Source organism: Paramormyrops kingsleyae, chromosome 11 (assembly GCF_048594095.1).
Source record: "Paramormyrops kingsleyae isolate MSU_618 chromosome 11, PKINGS_0.4, whole genome shotgun sequence".
In the NCBI taxonomy this organism is placed as follows: Eukaryota; Metazoa; Chordata; class Actinopteri; order Osteoglossiformes; family Mormyridae; genus Paramormyrops; species Paramormyrops kingsleyae.
In genome coordinates, this window is record NC_132807.1 from 21557842 (window position 1) to 21575894 (window position 18053).

At 43.7% G+C, this 18053-nt stretch overlaps 1 long non-coding RNA gene across 2 annotated transcripts; it reads left to right on the forward strand.

The window, feature by feature from the left end:
- Window positions 1-1251: 1251 nt before the first annotated feature.
- LOC111832965 (uncharacterized) lies at window positions 1252-17233 on the forward strand. Of its 2 annotated transcripts, XR_002835625.2 has the most exons (3): window positions 1252-1896; window positions 13652-13750; window positions 15391-17233. It is a non-coding gene; the product is annotated as an uncharacterized lncRNA (long non-coding RNA). The 2 variants fall into 2 exon arrangements; XR_011993835.1 differs by lacking the exon at window positions 13652-13750.
- The last annotated feature ends 820 nt before the right edge of the window (window positions 17234-18053 follow it).

Consider the following 18053-nt stretch of genomic DNA (forward strand, 5'->3'; position numbering starts at 1 on the left):
TGGATAGAACATGTGTGATACTCAAAAGCAGAATGTATCTTCTAATCCACCACAGCACTGATGTCCTCACACATGAATGACATCTTAGCTAATTTCATTAAAATAATTTCCATTGTGTGCCTGCAGATCATGTGGAAATAAAACTCCAGCATCGAGCTGCAGCCGGCCTTCTTTACCGCACTCAAAGGTTTATTCCCCAATGGTAAACAAATGCTTTTATCCAAAAAGGGCCTCGTTCAGGGGCCCAACAGTGAAATCACTTTGCCGACTCCAACTTTCAAGCTAAAAAAAATCAACAGCAAAAATAAGCTCAGTGATTAAAAGGTATCCCATGGGGGTACATAAACGCATTAACTAGCTGTAAGCAGATTCTCCAGCTAGCATTTCCTTTGAATATTTTTTATTTATTCTGAAGCCCACGGAAAAATATCATGCGTCGGGTACAGATTGAGTCTGTGAATCATTATCCAATTAAAGCTTATCTTTTAATCAGTGATTCTAAAAAAGGAACTCAGACTGGTATTTACAGAGACAAATACAATTTTTAAATAGAACAATAAACCTCACAGGCCCATAAAGATGTGGCTGAGCATCATGGAAAACTGCAATAAATGTCTCTGCAGACAGAGGGTGCTGTTTCTTTTTTCTGGTTTGTTCCACATCCATGTGTTCGCACATTTCCCCAGTTTGAACTGGGTGAGCTTGGTGAGCTTGAGAATTAACATGGGCCTTCAGGACTGCACTGGGGAATTCTGGGATAGTAAAACGAAGATAAACCTTCACGTTCAAAGCAAGCCACGATCGGGTCTTTGGTGTTCTGCACCCAATTACTTTATAATCTGAGGTTCTTTTGGACTAACAGCAAAATGAACAGCCCAAGCTAGTGTTAACACCGTCTTCATACAGTTTATCGACCATGTTATAGCTCTGCGCCCAAATTAGTTTCCATGCTTGTGTCTTTTGAAGCGAGGTGACAAGAGATATTTCAGGTCGTGGAAATTGCAGGTTCTCCAGTTAGGCTGGCTAACCTTCACTTGACATCGGCCACCCGCCGAGGCTGAGCTTCAGAAGGAGACTGCAGTCTGATTGGTGGGGGCCTATTAAATTCAGTAAGAAAGGGGCCTGCTGGACCTGTTAGGGAGATTAATTGTACTTATAAATAGGTGACACTGAATTCCTTCCAAGCATTCAAGTTTTTATCTACTTGTGGACTGGAGTGTTGTTAAAATTGGCAGGAGTGAGAGAGGTTCCCTTTGATCTAGCTGGTATCTCCGTAAGGTCATTTGCTGTGGTCGATAACAACAACGGCAGCTGAAAGACCTCCCCCGACCAGTAGCCTTCTCCCAATCAGTCTGACCGCAGCGGGGAAAACCCAGAAGATCTCCAACGTGACAGGCGGTCCTGGTGCTCCTCAGACTGGACTTGGGTGAGGCGTCAAAAATTAGATCTGAAAAGATTTATTGTAAGTAAAGTCAAGAGAAATCAAAGAAACAAAAGCTGAACAGCCTGTTGGCATATTGTCAACATCGGCATGAAAGCTCAGGAAAGAAGGCATCTGATGGAACCTTGCGCGCTGAATTACTTGCCATTTCCTCAGCCGTGGGCAGAGGAAAAGAGATAAAAATTGGCCATTCACCATGCCCTTCCCTGCAGACAGCTGATACCCATAATCCCTGGGGAGCAGAAAATAAGGGCAAAGAGGCTAAATATAGAGTAGCTGCACCACCCCAGGGCTTGGGGGTCTTACTGTTATCACGACGCACGTTCAGCATGGGGCGGTTGTAGTTTTTCTGGAAGGATTTCAGAATTTCACAGTCCCCTGCATCTCTATCTCCGCATCTTCAAAAGCACCCAGAAGAGCCAGCGCACAAATGTTCCAGTTTTATCATCTACACAGTGAGCAAACTTTCCAAGAAAAAAAATATTAATCTCGTGCATTCTCTGTTGTTAAATGTAGAATTTGTGGATATCGTGCACCATTCCTTTATTTAATGACTATATTACAAGACAATTGAATTAGGTCTGAAAAGTAAACAAAACGCATTCCCAACCCATAATGCACAGTGGCCTGCTGTTGCATGATGTTGACTTGCCAGCCTCTAACGTGCCTGATTCTGCCTCGCGATGAGTTTGATTGCCGAGTCCTGATTGGTCACGTCGTCCGTCTGCCATTCGCGGTGTGCGCGCGGCAAATAATGGCTCCCCTATCGGTCACGGAGCGTCCAGATAAAGCTCACAAATCGCCGGGAGATAATGCGTTCGGTGAAGGGTCAGCATTGTGCAAACGGTGACGCTCACACAAATAAACAAAGGGCAGGAAAATTATGATTACGTGCACCTCGGGGTAAATGTCTTTTTTTAACTCGTTTCTCCCAGACATTTAGTGGAAATCAATCAGAGGGTCTATTTTTGGCAGGACTAAAAATATATTTAGCATCGCCATGGGTTTTATATCCATCCAGTAAACCAGTGGTATTAGTAAGCATGATCACGATTATGAATGCGGTGTGCTATTCAGCGTTATCGATTAGTGTAATTGGATCATCCTTTGTAGAAAAAAATAGCTCTCGTCCCAGAACATTAAGGGTTGTTTGTTTCAAATATAAACAAAGGCTATAATCCTGTGGCCTGTACTACGAAGCGGGGTTACTGGCTTATCGGGGTAACTTGTCGGATTTAAGGTACCACAGTTTAAATGGACTTCATATTCGCTCACTTACATTTTGCCCAGACTACCTTAAATCCAACAAGTTACCCCGATAAGCCAGTAACCCCGCTTCGTAGTACAGGCCACAGATCTAGGTTTAGGTTAAAACACAAACAGTAATTATACTTTGCATTTAGAAGCAAACGATTAGGGCTTTATTGGAGCACGTGATCACTGAAATGGCTGTCATTTCAGCAACACTGCGTCTTGTGTTTATTTTAAAATAAACAGGATATTAAAGATAAGATAAGCCTAGAGACATGATGCTGAGTGCATAATTAGTATTTATTTGAACACGCAGTTAGTTATGTATGTGAAATACAGTGGGGATATTGGAGTTTGTGGGGAAACACTCAGTCCGGCTGACTTCTCATTAGCTGCCAGCTGGCCAGGGGCTCAGCTTTTCGCAGGGGCCTGTCAGTGAGCACTGTACCCCCCACTGGGATCGAGGCTGCCAGCCCGGGGGGGCAGCGGGCGCGGAGGCCTACGCTGCTTAAATGAAGTGGGCCGACATGAATGTGGAAGGACGCATCCAGAGTGCTACCTGGGAAGATTCGGCTGCCTTCTGCTACTGACATGGAGTGACTTGCCTGGCTGGTGTTGACAGGGCTTCTGGTGGGGAGGGGCGCTTTGGTAAAGCTACGGATTTGGTGGGGAGACAGGGGGCCCGAGATAGACTGAAGCACGGTTCATGTGCATGAACTTCAAAGCGGATGGTGCTATACAGTTACAGTAAACAGCAAAGAGAGCAAAGCGCTGGGTAACAGGCCAGGTAGCAGGTCGCCATGCCGACAAAGCCATTGTTAGCCAATCACTGCTCTGCTGGCGTAGGAGTACATCTTACTGGTGCATTTTTCCATAAAGAATAGCATGCTTTTGTATTTATAGCACAGAAGCAACAACACTTAAAAATAGGTGTTTGATGAATTATGAATAATGAAGGTTTCATCATATTTCACCAAAATGTCTACAGTAGTAACAATGTTACTTTTTTCACCAAATACTTTATAGTAGCTCGATTCCATGTCTTATATTCAGCTGCACCCAACTGGGGATTTGTTAGGATTTTTCCATATTACCTGAAGAAACTCTTCCTGTGCCCATAACTTTTCCACTCTATGCTGGTAGTGTTTGGTTGGTGGGTACGAACAGAGGGCTTTCATATCAGCCCTGGAGGAAGCAGTACTGACAGCTTCAGTTCCCTGCGCCTTTAAGACACTACGTACATCTGACTCTAATTTAGTCATAAGACGCTAGAGTGTAAATGAGGTACATTGTGTTGTTAGTTGAGTTTTACACATAAGAACATAAGAAATTTACAAACGAGAGGAGGCCATTCGGCCCATCAAGCTCGTTTGGGGAGAACTTAGCTAATATCTCAGAGTTGTTAAAATCTTATCTAGCTCTGATTTAAAGGAACCCATGGTTTTAGCTTCCACTACAATAGCAGGAAGACTATTCCATACTCTGACTACACGCTGTGTCAAGAAGTGCTTCCTCAAATTTGTTTTAAAATGTTCTCCCGCTAATTTCCACTTATGGCCACGAGTTCTAGTATTTAGACTAATATTGAAATAGTCATTTGGCTGAACAGCATCCAGACCCGTTAGAATCTTATAGACCTGAATCATATCCCCCCTTAGTCTCCTTTGCTCAAGGCTGAACAGATTCAGTTCCGCTAACCTCTCCTCGTAAGACATTCCTCTAAGACCAGGAATCATTCTCGTAGCTCTTCGTTGCACCTTTTCTAAGGCAGCAATGTCCTTCTTGAGGTATGGTGACCAAACCTGCACACAGTATTCTAGGTGGGGTCTTACCAAGGAATTATATAAGTGTAACATCACCTCCCTTGACTTAAACTCCACACATCTAGAGATATAACCCAACATTCTGTTCGCCTTTTTTATTGCTTCCCCACATTGGCGAGAGTGGGACATGGAAGCATCAACATACATACCGAGATCTTTTTCGTAATCAGCTACCTTTATTTCAGTGGAACCCATAAAATATCTGTACTGTATATTTCTGCTCCCTGCATGGATTACCTTACATTTATCTGTGTTAAATTTCATCTGCCAAGTATCAGCCCATTCGCTAATTAAATCCAGATCCCGTTGAAGCCTCTCTGCTGCTTGATTAGTATCTGCTACCCCGCCCACCTTAGTGTCGTCTGCAAATTTAACCAGTTTACTGTATGTATTCGTGTCAATATCATTAATGTAAATTAGGAACAATAGTGGTCCTAAAATTGAACCCTGCGGTACCCCACTATAAACGGAGGCCCACTGTGACATAGTGCCTCTAATAACTACTCGCTGCTTCCTATCAGTTAGCCAGTTTTTGATCCAAGCTGCCACAGTTCCTAAAATTCCTGCAGCTTTAAGCTTTAACAAGAGCCGTTTGTGGGGGACAACATCAAAGGCTTTCTGGAAATCTAAGTAAATCACATCATAGGCCTTTTTGTGATCAATTTCACTTGTAGCTTCCTCAAAGAACTCAAGCAGATTCGTTAAGCAGGATCTACCTCTCCTAAATCCATGTTGGCTATCCTTTATAATGTTATTTGCATCTAGGTAATCTACCATTTTCACTTGAATTATAGCTTCCATTATTTTTCCAGTAATGCTAGTTAAACTGATTGGCCTATAGTTTGCTGGATTACTTCTATCCCCTTTTTTGAATATGGGTGTTATATTAGCATGCTTCCAATCTGATGGTACCACACCCGCAGATAACGATTTCTGGAATATTAAAGTCAAAGGTTGGCTAATAATATCCCTCATCTCTTTCAAGACTAAAGGTAAGATGCCATCAGGCCCCTGCGATTTATTTATTTTGAGTTTAGCTAGGCTTAGTATCACATCAACCTCAGTTATACATATATTGGTCATAGACGATGCTGTATTCGTATTAATTGGTGGTAAATTACTTGTGTTCTCTATTGTGAACACCCTTGAAAAATAATCATTAAACTCGTTTACCATATCAATTTCGTTATCAATTATAAGGCCCTTACTATCCTGCAAATTAGTGATTTCAGCTTTTAGTGCTCTCTTAGAGTTAAAATATTGGAAGAAACCTTTACTGTCATGCTTAGCCTCCAATGCAATTTTTCTTTCTACATCCCTCTTTGATAGCCTAATGTCATTTTTTAACTCTGCCTGTAGACTTAGATACTCCTGCTTGATTTTGAAATCATTAGTTATTTTCCAGTTGTGGAACAGAGCCCTTTTCCTCCTGACTTTATTCTTAATTTCCTTAGTAAACCACCTTGGTTGTCGTTTCCTAGATTTAGTTTTGCTGGAAACAGGTATGAAGTCCTCTTGCACTTGCAACAATGTGCTTTTGAAAAATTCCCATGCCTCTTCAACTGTTTTGCTATTTAACTCTGTCCAGTTTACAGTTTCTAATTTCCGTCTCATACCATTAAAGTTAGCCTTCCTAACATTGTATACTTTTAATTTAGACTTTGCTCTTCGGACACTAAAATTAACCTCGAATTTAACCATGTTATGATCACTACCGTACAATGGGTCTAAAACCTCTAATTTTCCAATCCTATCCTGGTTATTACAAAAAACGAGATCAAGAAGGGCTTCTCCCCTGGTAGGAGTATTAACAAACTGAGTAAAAAAACAATCCTGTACTAATTCCACCATCTCAAGTTCATTTACAGAAGAGCCAGAGACTGTGTCCCACTGTATCCCAGGTAAATTAAAATCACCCATAACCACCACATCATTTTTATTACTCATAATCCTGATATCATCATATAATATTCTGCTTTCCTCTACAGCTACATTAGGTGCCCTATAACAAACCCCGACAATTAGGCCATTTGAATCTTTAGCATCAAGTTTGATCCATACAGCTTCTGAATTTTTATTTTTATCAGTGAGTTCCCTTGCCTGCAAGTTTTCTTTTACGTATACTGCAACACCACCTCCCTTCTTGCCTATCCGGTCTCTACGGAACAACGTATAACCATCCATATTATATTCATCACCATCATTGTCACTCATCCATGTTTCAGTTATTCCTATAATGTCGTAATTGTCTGAAGAAATTAAAGCCTCTAAGTCATTAATTTTGTTTCTAATACTCCTAGCATTCAAATACAGACCACTAATGGTAGGCCTTTTACATTGTCTACTTTTAATATTTATTTGGGCTTTCCGTCTCTCCCCACATAAATTCATAACTGACCTCCCTGCCCCCCCAGTCCCTAGTTTAAACATTCCTCAACTATTCTGCACATACGCCTCCCCAATACACTGGTTCCCCTATGGTTCAGATGCAACCCGTCCGGCTTGAACAGGTCCCACCTGTTCCAGAAGGTCTTCCAGTGCCCCATAAACCTGAACCCCTCTTTCCTACACCACCATTTTAGCCACGCATTTAATCCCCTTATCTCAGCTAATTTTGCCTGACTTGCACGTGGCACGGGAAGTATTCCAGAGAATACCACCGTGGATGTTCTGCTTCTAAGCTTATCCGCGACTTCTATAAATTTATCTTGCAGAACAGCCCTTCTGCCCTTTCCTATGTCATTGGTGCCAACATGCACCACGACCACTGGATCCACCCCGGCTGGGGCCAAAAGCCTGTCCACTCGATCTGGAAGGTCCCCTACCTGGGCACCAGGCAGGCAAGACACCGTACGGGACCCTCTATCACGGGTGCACACATAACTATCTACACCTCTTATAATTGAATCCCCTACTACCACAACCTCCCTCCTACTGGGGTTAGGTGGCTCCTTGGTGCCCAAGGGCCCACCTGCCTCCCCAGTCTCTTCCGGCTCTAAAGCTGGAAGCACCTGAAAGCGGTTAGAAACCGTTACTTCAGGTGATGCCGCCTCTGTGAACTGTGTACGCCCTTTTCTACGTCTACGACCTACGTTCACCCAGCTCTCTCGACCTACCTGTTCATCATTCTCCCCCCTCCCCGCTTGTGACGTACACATAGTCTCCCTAGAAGGCGTATTAACTCTCTCCTTTAACTCATTGCTATGCTGGATGAGAGCCAGTCGCTCCTCTAAGTCACGAACCTGGACCATGAGTGAGTCAACTAACCCACATCGCTCGCAGACGAAGTCCGACTGGACGCAAGCATCCAGAAGGGCAAACATCTTGCAAACACAACACTGAGTTGGCCCCATAATTACCTAACTCACTATGTCCCCGTCCTTTACTCCCAGCCCAGTATATTAATAGAGATTATTTAAACTTTTAGTTGATCTAATTAACGTATAGTTAAAACAAAGTGCCGAGTACACTAAAGCACTAAATTAACACTTGCGTTAAATCGGTACTTTATTATAAATTATCCGGCAGCGTCAGCGATAACAACCTTTAAATTTTACTTTTAAAATAACCAAATTTACAATTACTTACCCGAGATTAACTTCCTGCTGAACCACGTTTAGCTAAACTAAAGCGAAGTTGCTCTAGGGAGGCCAAAAAACCACAAAAACCCTCTCAAAGCAGGCTACTGCCGGAGCGGGAAAAAAAGTGGAAAATGTCCTCCCGGCCCCGACCGGCGACCGAGCAAAGCTCCGGAGCAACTGACCTTTTAGAGTTAATGTTACCGATGTTCGATAATATTACCCGCGGGTGTTTGATGCGAAGGACGCAAACAGAAACGCCGCTCGCGCCCGCAGCTGTCGGTAACACTCACAAGGACAGACAAGTACACACGTAAAAATAAGAGTAAAAAATGAAAACAACAACAACCACCCACGTAACCGTGCTGGCACACAAACGCTCAAATATACCTTTACAGATAATTCAAATCAAATCAACCGCTTCAACAGGCACACAACACAACACAAGTGCACACAGCGACTACACCACTCCCGATCAGTACAGCAATCCCAGCAGCCTCTACAGCAATCCCAGCAGCCTCTCCAACGAACATCAGCAAATCCCAACGAACCGGAGGATGCGGGGAGCCGATTCTGAGTTGATTGAGTTACCATTAGTGGTCTGTATTTGATTCTGAGTTACTGGTGTGTTGTTGATTTTAAATTATCTACTATTTATACATCTCAATGTTTCCCTTAACCAGTTATCCTCCATATCAGTGTTTCCAAAACTGGTCCTTGACGATCCGCAGACAGTCCATCTTTTTACTCGTCCCAGCTCCTATCGCACATGAACCAAACAGTCAAGCATTTAAGAGCACAGAATACCTGGTATGGGTGCTTGGGAAGCTGGGAGGGAGGAAAAATGTGGACTGGATGGGTGTCCCCATGGACTGGGTTAATAAACGCCACTCTAACAGGTTCACAAACGTTCTCTCACCACCTTACGGTTAAATTAAAATTTAAGCAAAACAAAACTGATGGAATGGTGTGGAGTCTGGGGTAATGTTCTGAAGTATGGAACAATGAAAAGAATAGAAGAGAAAAATAAAAGAATGTGAGAGCATGCAATAAGTCTGTCTTGTATCTCGTAAGTAGCAAATAACCTGGTGTGGGCTGGGGAGGGGGGGCTTGGGCGCCATCGTGCTCAGGCAGTCTGTCTAATCTGGGCAGGAGTTTTACTTTGGCTGATTGCGAAGTATATAATCGCCACTGTATGACGTTCACGAGGTGGGGCAGGGGGGGGGGGGGGGTAAAGACAGGTGGCTTTATCTTGGTGTGTCTAGCTGTATCTAAGCCATGCTCAGCGATCTGACATGGGTCCTCTTAAAGGAGGACAAGAGGCTCCTGATGATCTGTGAAGGTCTCCTTATCTGCCATCACTGTTGTTTCAGATGTGGACCAGCAGGTGGTGCATTAGTTAAGAAATGGAGCAAGTGACTGAACTGTCTCTGATTCATATTTCTGGGATAGGCTGTTTTTGTACCATAGATCAAGTCACATGTCAAATGTAAATACAAGGCGCAAAACTGCAGTGATGCTTTTAGTAACCATGCTTTCTATTTTCCAGCTGGTCTAAAAATAAAAACACATGTTGTACCGGCAAGGATTCTGCTAAAATCCTGCCCAGGCTTTTATCGGGAGAAGTTAAGGATATTTGTGACGGCAGCATAAATATCTTGAAGGCGAGGACGGCCTCATGCTCAGTGTCTAGCCCTCAATCGGATGTCAATGGTGGTGCCATTTGGCACGGGGGTGTGTCATCATTGACTGGGTCTGCTGGATGGGCTATTTTCAAACAGACCTCAATCAACAAGTGAAGAGCGCAAGACAACGAGGAACGTGTCAAGCGTTGCCATGCATCTGTTACCTCGGTTTAAAAGGACACACGCCGAGGAAACCTCAATCCTCAATATCTCACTCAGCCCATGTAATTAGAGGGGTAATTGACTGACGGGGCAATTTTGATGACGTTCCACCATCACCCACTTGGGTGGGACAGGGAACGTGGGGGACGTCAGGGACAGCGTTGACGGCAGTAGACGGGGGCCACGTCACCCGCCATCGCTATCTTCCCCTGGGGGGGGTCCCACCTCATGACAGGTTGTCTTGGGCCGGTGTAATTAGCTGGGCTGTGAAGGTGGGGAGGAGAGTGGCTGAGAGTCTTGTGTAAGCTACTCTGCCAAAAGGGCGCAGGCCATGACGTCACTCAGATTAAAGGGAACATATAATTAACCGAGGGTGGGGGTACGGGGGGGGGGGGGGAGGATCATCCCTGTGATATATATCTTGTGGAAAAGATCAGGATAAGGGAAAGAGAAGGAGAACGAGTCGATCGTAACCATAGCAAAGTCAACAAGTACGATGGCCTCGGTTTGACATATTACCAGCTGTTAGAGCCACAGGAAGCAGGCCATTACGGATATTACTGCCACCCAGACAGCTGTGAAGGGAACGGCATTATGGGAAATGGGACTCATTTTCTCTTCCCCGAGGCCTTCGAAAGCACTTCAAGCAAATATCTTTGATTATAAGTGTGAATTTGTGGGTGGTCTGTATGAGAAAATAAGTGACATAAACATTTCCATTTCTGCTGGTGACGCAATGATCAGCAGAATGGGGCAGACATCAGATAAACAGGTCTGGAAGAAAAGCTTGTCGACCTTTTGTGCTCTTCCCCACCTTCCCCACACCCAAGCCACACATTCAAAGGACTGACCCATCCAAATAAGTTCAGTGGAAAGACATAAGAACGTGGTGTGTATCCCCTGGCCTCAGTTTCCCCCTAACATGGCCATGTTGCCCCGCTACCCCTGGACCTACTTTGAACTTCAGTTGGGATGTACAGCTGGCCCCTTTTCAGGAATCCATCATGCTCCTAGGAATATAACAGCAAGGCTCCTTCATTTTGCTTGTCCAGGAACATGAGTGTCCAGGAGGGGCGAGTCTATGTCTTTGCATAAGAGGGGCAGTGTCTTATAAAGAGGGGCCAACCTCCTCATTAGCCAATGATATGTCTCGAATCGGTGAGTGACAGGGTGGGGAGACTCCGTGGGATAATCAGCTTTCAGCTGGAGCCGGTGTCACGGTGGCCCCACCCCTGTGTGCACCCCATGTGTCCAGCAATCCCCCATCATCTAATGATGTCAAGGCAGAGCACCGTAAGCGTGACTGATGCAGACAAGGAAGAATTTGCTGCAGTTGGCTGCAGCACCGTCACATGAAACAAGCTGCCAAATGTCATTCCCCCTTAATGCTGGACCCATTGCGAAGACAATTCAGGTCAGTTTGCTCCAACCTGAGTTAGACTTTTGGGTGCTTGTCCTCTCCTGTCTTTAAGGAGAAGCTTAAGAAGGAACTGTCAAGAGCAATGCTTCCAAACATTTTTTAATATATGCTTGACCACTCTGAGGTATTTCCACTAGCCCCTGCCTGAATACAGACCATATGCTGACCATTACAGTATATTCACTTACTGTACTTAAGGGAACAGGATTCGTGACAAAGAGAATAAAGTCAAGAAACGTAACTACAGCACAGCAACTCTTAATTTTTCATTAAAAAATGTACAGAATAAACAAAATTTCATTAAAAAAAAAAACAGAAATTACTCGTACAGAGACTTCATTGGGCAATTTCAGTAATGGAGCAATGGACACAAAATAAAATGTATACTCAATGTTCACCTGATGCTGTTTAAGTCCATTGCTGTTTGAGCCCTGGATGCTGTAAATAAGGCCTGCCTTGTCTTCTGCTTTTACAGACACATTACAGAGGCTTATGGGAGTCTCTGACATCTTTGACACGCTTATGGTGGATCCTGGGAGAAATGCCTAATGTGAGTTCAACAGTCTAGACAAATGAACAAGAGCGAGCACCATGGTGAAATTGTAGGCAGATTGTAGGCAAAGTTCTCCACCAGGCATTTGTACTCAGGTTGCACTGTTAGAAGTGTGCTAATATACAGGAAGTGAAATATCAGTGATGCTAAGTCATTGGGAATGTCATGGTAAAAAAATCTATGAATTTAAGCATTCAGTAAGCTGGAAGATTAGATAGATAGATAGATAGATAGATAGATAGATAGATAGATAGATAGATAGAAGGTTAAATTACTTCTCAATAAACAGGTCTGGGTTGAGTTAGCACACACTGAGTTAGCACGCACTGAGTTAGCACACACTGAGTTAGCACGCACTTAGTTAGCACACACTGAGTTAGCACGCACTGAGTTAGCACGCACTGAGTTAGCACGCACTGAGTTAGCACGCACTGCGTAAGATACTGTTATGAGTGGTGAACAAGTACAGGCAGATCACTGATACTCTCAACAGGTGGTTCTAACTGGACTTGCATCCCCAAACTCCATAAAACATAGCAGCTGTATTCATTCTGTGGAACACACCCAACAGTGTGCAGCTCCGCAGATTAGGCCTCTGTGCCTGGAATCTGAAGGTCAGTGTTGCAAATCCTGTGGCTGAAAAAATAGTCATATTGCCGTTGGCCCTTTAACCCCAGAGAAATGCTCCTGGGGAGCCGGGTGACTGGTTGGCCCTGCTGTCAGACCCCCAGCTTCACGCTTACCTCATATATGCGAAAAATAAGGAATTCCACTGTACCTGTACAAATGGCCAATGGAGTGTCATTCCATGCATTTGGAAACAGGATCAATGTGCAATATCTTAACTGTGCAACAGGATAAGATGTGCAATATTCTAAATGTGCAATATTATAACTGCAACATCTGCCTTCTATGCAGCTATGCAATAATTTGCAGTACTTATTGTATTTAAAATTTCTTTCATAGTTCTTCTTGATTAGTACTTGTATTTAAAATTTCTTTCCTTGTGTAGATATTACCATCTTTTCTTGTATATAAGTGTTCTACTAACTTGACTCTGAGAGAGCTCTGCAGAAGAATTCCAATGTGCCTGGAATGTTGGTTCTATGCACAAATGGCAAATAAAAATATTGTATCTCGTATCTCATAGATGTGAGGCAGGGATTTGGGAACAAATATAATGGTCGTCTTGTGTCTGATGGACAGCGGAACGGTGGTGTTTTGCTTTGTCAGGCCACCGCCTACCCGCAGCTCTGTCATAATGAGGACACTTAATGTAATGCCTTCCTGGCCAGGCAGACGCACAATCACAGTTAAACAAACAAGTGTATGAGAACAGAATGAGCCCAGTGCACAGACTGAACACGTATCGTCGCTGCACATGGCCAGGTGAACACGCTGTGACCTGTACCGGCAGCAGCTCGTAACCGGAAGTCAGACACAGTATGTGAGACCCTTCACTCATTTACCGTGCTTCCTTACCCGGTTATCTTTTCATCACTCTACTCCATTCCCTTCAATATGAAATGGGGAGGGGTGTGGCTTATATTTAGAGCATTAGGACGGTGTGCCGTGTTATCGGAAGGTTGTTGGTTCAATGATGATACTTTACTAATACATGTGGGGAAAATGTGCTTTTGCCTACCCCATCTTGCTCTCAATGAAACACACATAGGCTCATGGGTGTTATACTTAATCAAAAATGTTCTGAGGGCCGAATGAAAAATGATTGTTTCAGAGAGATTACCAATCAGATTGTAGAGGGGGTGGATCCAAGCAACTAGAGGAGGCGGGACCAAACAATCAGATGATCAAATCCCATGCGCCATATGTAGAGGTGAGTACAAGCTTGGGGGTCCCAGAGCACACCCCTAACCTCTTGAAAGTCAGCCACCTGCAGCTGGTGGGTTAAGGGCCTTACTTTGGGTTTCATAATTGTAGTACTGGAGGTCCAGAATCGGGGACTCTGGGCCATGTAACTATCCTACCAAGGGCAAGCTTGAACCAATTATCTTCAGATCACAGGCACAGAGGTTTAGGTCACTGAGCCACACATTAAACTGCATCAATAAAATACAGGGGTAGAATGTTCAGGTCCAAAACTAAAATTATCCATGCCAAGATTCACTTGAGTACTCTGTGTCTGTTTAGATTCAACTAAATGGTTGAAACAAAATCCCAGTCTGGGTTTTTACTTTTTGGACCTGAACTTTCCAACTCTGTTTTCTACATGTGCATCCAGGCAGTTCAGTGCTCTGTCTTGACTTACTCCTCCCCTGAAAGCACCCTGCAATTAATGAGTCTGTTTACTAAAACACCAACCATTATCTCATTGTGAGCACTAGGGGCACAATGTGCTGATTAGACGAAACAGAAAGGGATTCCCTGGATAAGCAGAGTTAATCGAGGAAGAGTGGAGCTTCACACAGTAGCAGAGATTTTGTGAAGCTGAAACAACCGGCATCATGAAATCTGAGGCATGTAAAGGCATCTCCTGTGTTCTCTAGTACAGACCCTACATCTGTTAGGTAACACTGCCACTGCACTTCATTTGCATTAATGATTATACTCATTATCGGCTTTTTTACCTCATGTCTAAAGTCACATAAAAAGCTACCAAGATTTGTAAAAAGTTTCCAAAGTCTATATAGATGTGACTATAATTCATTATACAGTATAATAATTCATTGTGATATTTGATTACATGAACCTTACACAGACATCCAATCCAGTCTTGCAGACACAAAGCCAGGTAATTTGAACATCTTGAAATTAGCTTCAGGCCCCTGGGTGTTCCTAGGGAAACCCCCCCCCCCCCAAGAGGAACCTATTGATAGAGTTGCCAGACCCTCCACAGATTTTATTTCTGTCTATGGGCCAGCAATCCCGACATATGTAGGATTGAAGGGGAGGTTCACTATTAGCTGTAGTTAGAGGTTGAGTTAAGACGAAAAGGTGATGTCTGCCCTTGTGCCAAATGACATTTCTCTACCTGGGCTGATTCGCAGGTGGACTAAGCTGTACTGGAGTGATGGTGAAGTTTAGAGGACTAAGATGGGAGTCCTCTGGAGGAACAGAGAGGACAAAGGGAGGGGGGGGGGGACTATTTTCAGAGCTGGCATCCATTAAAATAGCCTCTTTTTATGGCATGCACAACTGAAATAGAAATAGCCTGTCATAAGTGTCAGAATACAGTGAAAGTCTACAGTGAAAGCTTACAGTGAAAGTCTACAGTGAAGGCCAACATATTCTACTTTGGCTCAAATTAACTCTCCATTCATGTGTAATTCTCCATGTTGCCTGTACTGTGCTATGAAAAACTTTCCTTTGGATTGCCTAATAAGTGTATTTTTAATGAAGAATCAGCAATAGAATAATCCAGGTTCACGGAGTAGTGGCTGTTCTGAGAATCCATGTGATACCTTTCACTGGAATAGAGGCCTTATTGATTTGCCTGTCTCTCTCTCTATTGTAAAGATTTCTCTAGCATCTCCGGACCCGAGCTTGTGACGCACCAGCTGTCTGCCGTCTCTGCTCTCATCCCATGCTAAGGAAGAAGGATGAAGATAACCATGAAGAGATACAACATGGTGAGAGAGAAATTGAGCCTGAGGCAGAAAACCTTTCACAGACACCCATAATCCAGGAATATTGACCTGTAAATCATGAGCACTATGCAAATTTGTCTCTCTTCGCCACATATGCTTTTGTTGCCTCTGTGAATGACCAATGTAATGTTTTAACTTATTTCCATTTATTTAGCAGATGCTTTTATCCAAAGCGATGTGCAATTGAAAGAGCAGATAGTCCCTGGAGAAACTGGGTTTAAGGGCCTTACTTTAGGGCTTAATGGTAAAAACACTCTGCCAGTCCTGGGATTTGAACTAGTGACCTTCTGACACGGAGTGCCAACCTGCAGTGCCGCACACAATTAGCGTTGTGGCTGCACCTTTCGCAGTAATCGGGACGATTTGTGGGGCTTCCCCTCTATGGACGTCTGATGTTGTGGTTCTTCTGAAGTTGAACTTGCCCCCTCCTTGGTAGCCATAGTAACGGATCGCTCCAAGCACCCCTCTCCAGCCCTGCAAACCCTCACTTGCACGCCCCTATCTCTCCACTTCAGGGAGGAGGGGGGGGGGGGGGGTTAATCTGCCACTCACTCATCCACCAGGGAGCCCCTCCCTCGGAGCTCCTTTGACCTGTTGATCCACGGGTCTTCCACCCATAAAGGCACCACTTGTTCTGCTGTGATTGTTGTGATAGCTTTTTCCACACCAAGCAGATCATTGCCAAACCTCACTTTACTTAAACAATTCATGACCAAAAAGGTGCCATTACATCACCAAATCCCCACCCCAGATGTAATTTCACATTATTTTAGTAAGTGCAAAGCTGAGCCCCTCCCATCTTCCCAGAACCACTCTAGACTCCAGACCAAGGGCATCTAATTATACCCAAAGGCCAGGTAGCTTCCATTAAGTTCCACTGGGTACGGAGGTAGGGTGGTTATCTGATCTCATTTTTTTGGGAAATTTTCTTTGCTGCATCATTTATTCATTTTGTCGACAGAGGAACTGATTGTGCTGAAATTTGAACGCCTGCCGGCCGTCTCCTTCCAATCGGACCACCCTCTGACCTTGATTGATCATGTCTTACCATGCACCCTTTTTCCCCTGGAGGCATACACAACTACCCCCCCCCCTCCCCCCCCACTGCCTTGCCGGGACTGAATTATTCAGCTCAGGTGTTTGTAAATGACAACAAGCGAATAAAACCCTGATGTCTGCAGATTATTTCTTTTTCTTTAGTGCGAACCATGTATTTTAAGAAGATGGCCTAATGCTTTCGAAATAGACAATTTTGGCAGGAGCCGAGGTACGTACTGTAAGGTTAAACTGGACGTTTTCCTAGCCACGAGCAGGGAGGCGCCCCCTGGAGTTCATTTTTGGATAACATCCAGTCACATCATCCTTTCAGATTTTCACATGAATTTTGTGTTAGTTAGCAAGACATTAGGAGCATAGGAGTATGACTGGTTGGTTTCATGTCCTTTAGTGACTTGGTGTTCATGTGACCAGTAGTAAACTGGAATGGGCTCAGACCTCTAAGCAGAGAAAAGTCTGCTGTTCTGTTGTATGTAGTTTCTAAGATATGGATCTTTGTTGGAAAGCAACAAACCTTTTAAGTCTGCAAGTAATCCAAACTTTCTAGGTATACGTCTGTTATATTTTGGTACATGGTCCATCATTCTGGTCATCACCACCATTGTCATGTATTCTAAAGCCTTATTTTTCCCTGTAAATAAATATTATGCTTCTCATCTGTCAGATTGTGGGGATTATTTAGACAGAAAACAGCCTCTCAAAAATGGTGGTCTTATTTCACCACAACAGCAACACCAATGAGAACAGTGCTGGCGTGCTCATTCTCTCTAATTAATTTAGCACAAAAATAAAATGGAAGGCACTCTAAACACAGAAAGCGTCATAGGCCTCAGGAATTACCTCCCTCCGTGGGGATTACGGGAACAAGGAGGTCTTTAATCAATCTGTCCGGCATGTTTGACCACAACCCTGCAGGAGCTCCTCGATCCTGGAGCGGAAGAGAAAACAGAAACACACAAAGTTTCCAGTGACGGCAGATGGTCAAGTGGTTATGGAAAGACACTTGTGACCAGAAGATTGCAGGGTCAAATTCTCGTACATAAACATGGACAGACATGTAAGCAAAAGAAATAGTATATTGCTTTATTTGAAAGTGTCTTCTAAGTAATTTTCCAGTAGTTTATTAGCGAGTTCTCTGGGGCAGAATCCTCCATGTTCTCAGCATGCACCAAGAAGATCATGTCATTTGGTGTGACTAAGACTATTCCCCAGAGGTTTGACTCATCTGCCACTATGAGATGTTCTTTGTTTCTAACACTGTTTTGAATGTTGTGGTTAAGGAAGATGACCTTTTAGCACTTACACCATATATCTGTCAATCCATGTTCTAACTGCAAATCGTTGCTGTCTGATGAAAATTGGATTTGTCCAACTTCTGACAACTGTGACTTTTTACTATAGGTGGAATGCATCCATTCTCCTGTGTCTACTGATAGCATATGGCATCTAACAGACGAGTAAAAAGACGATTTATGT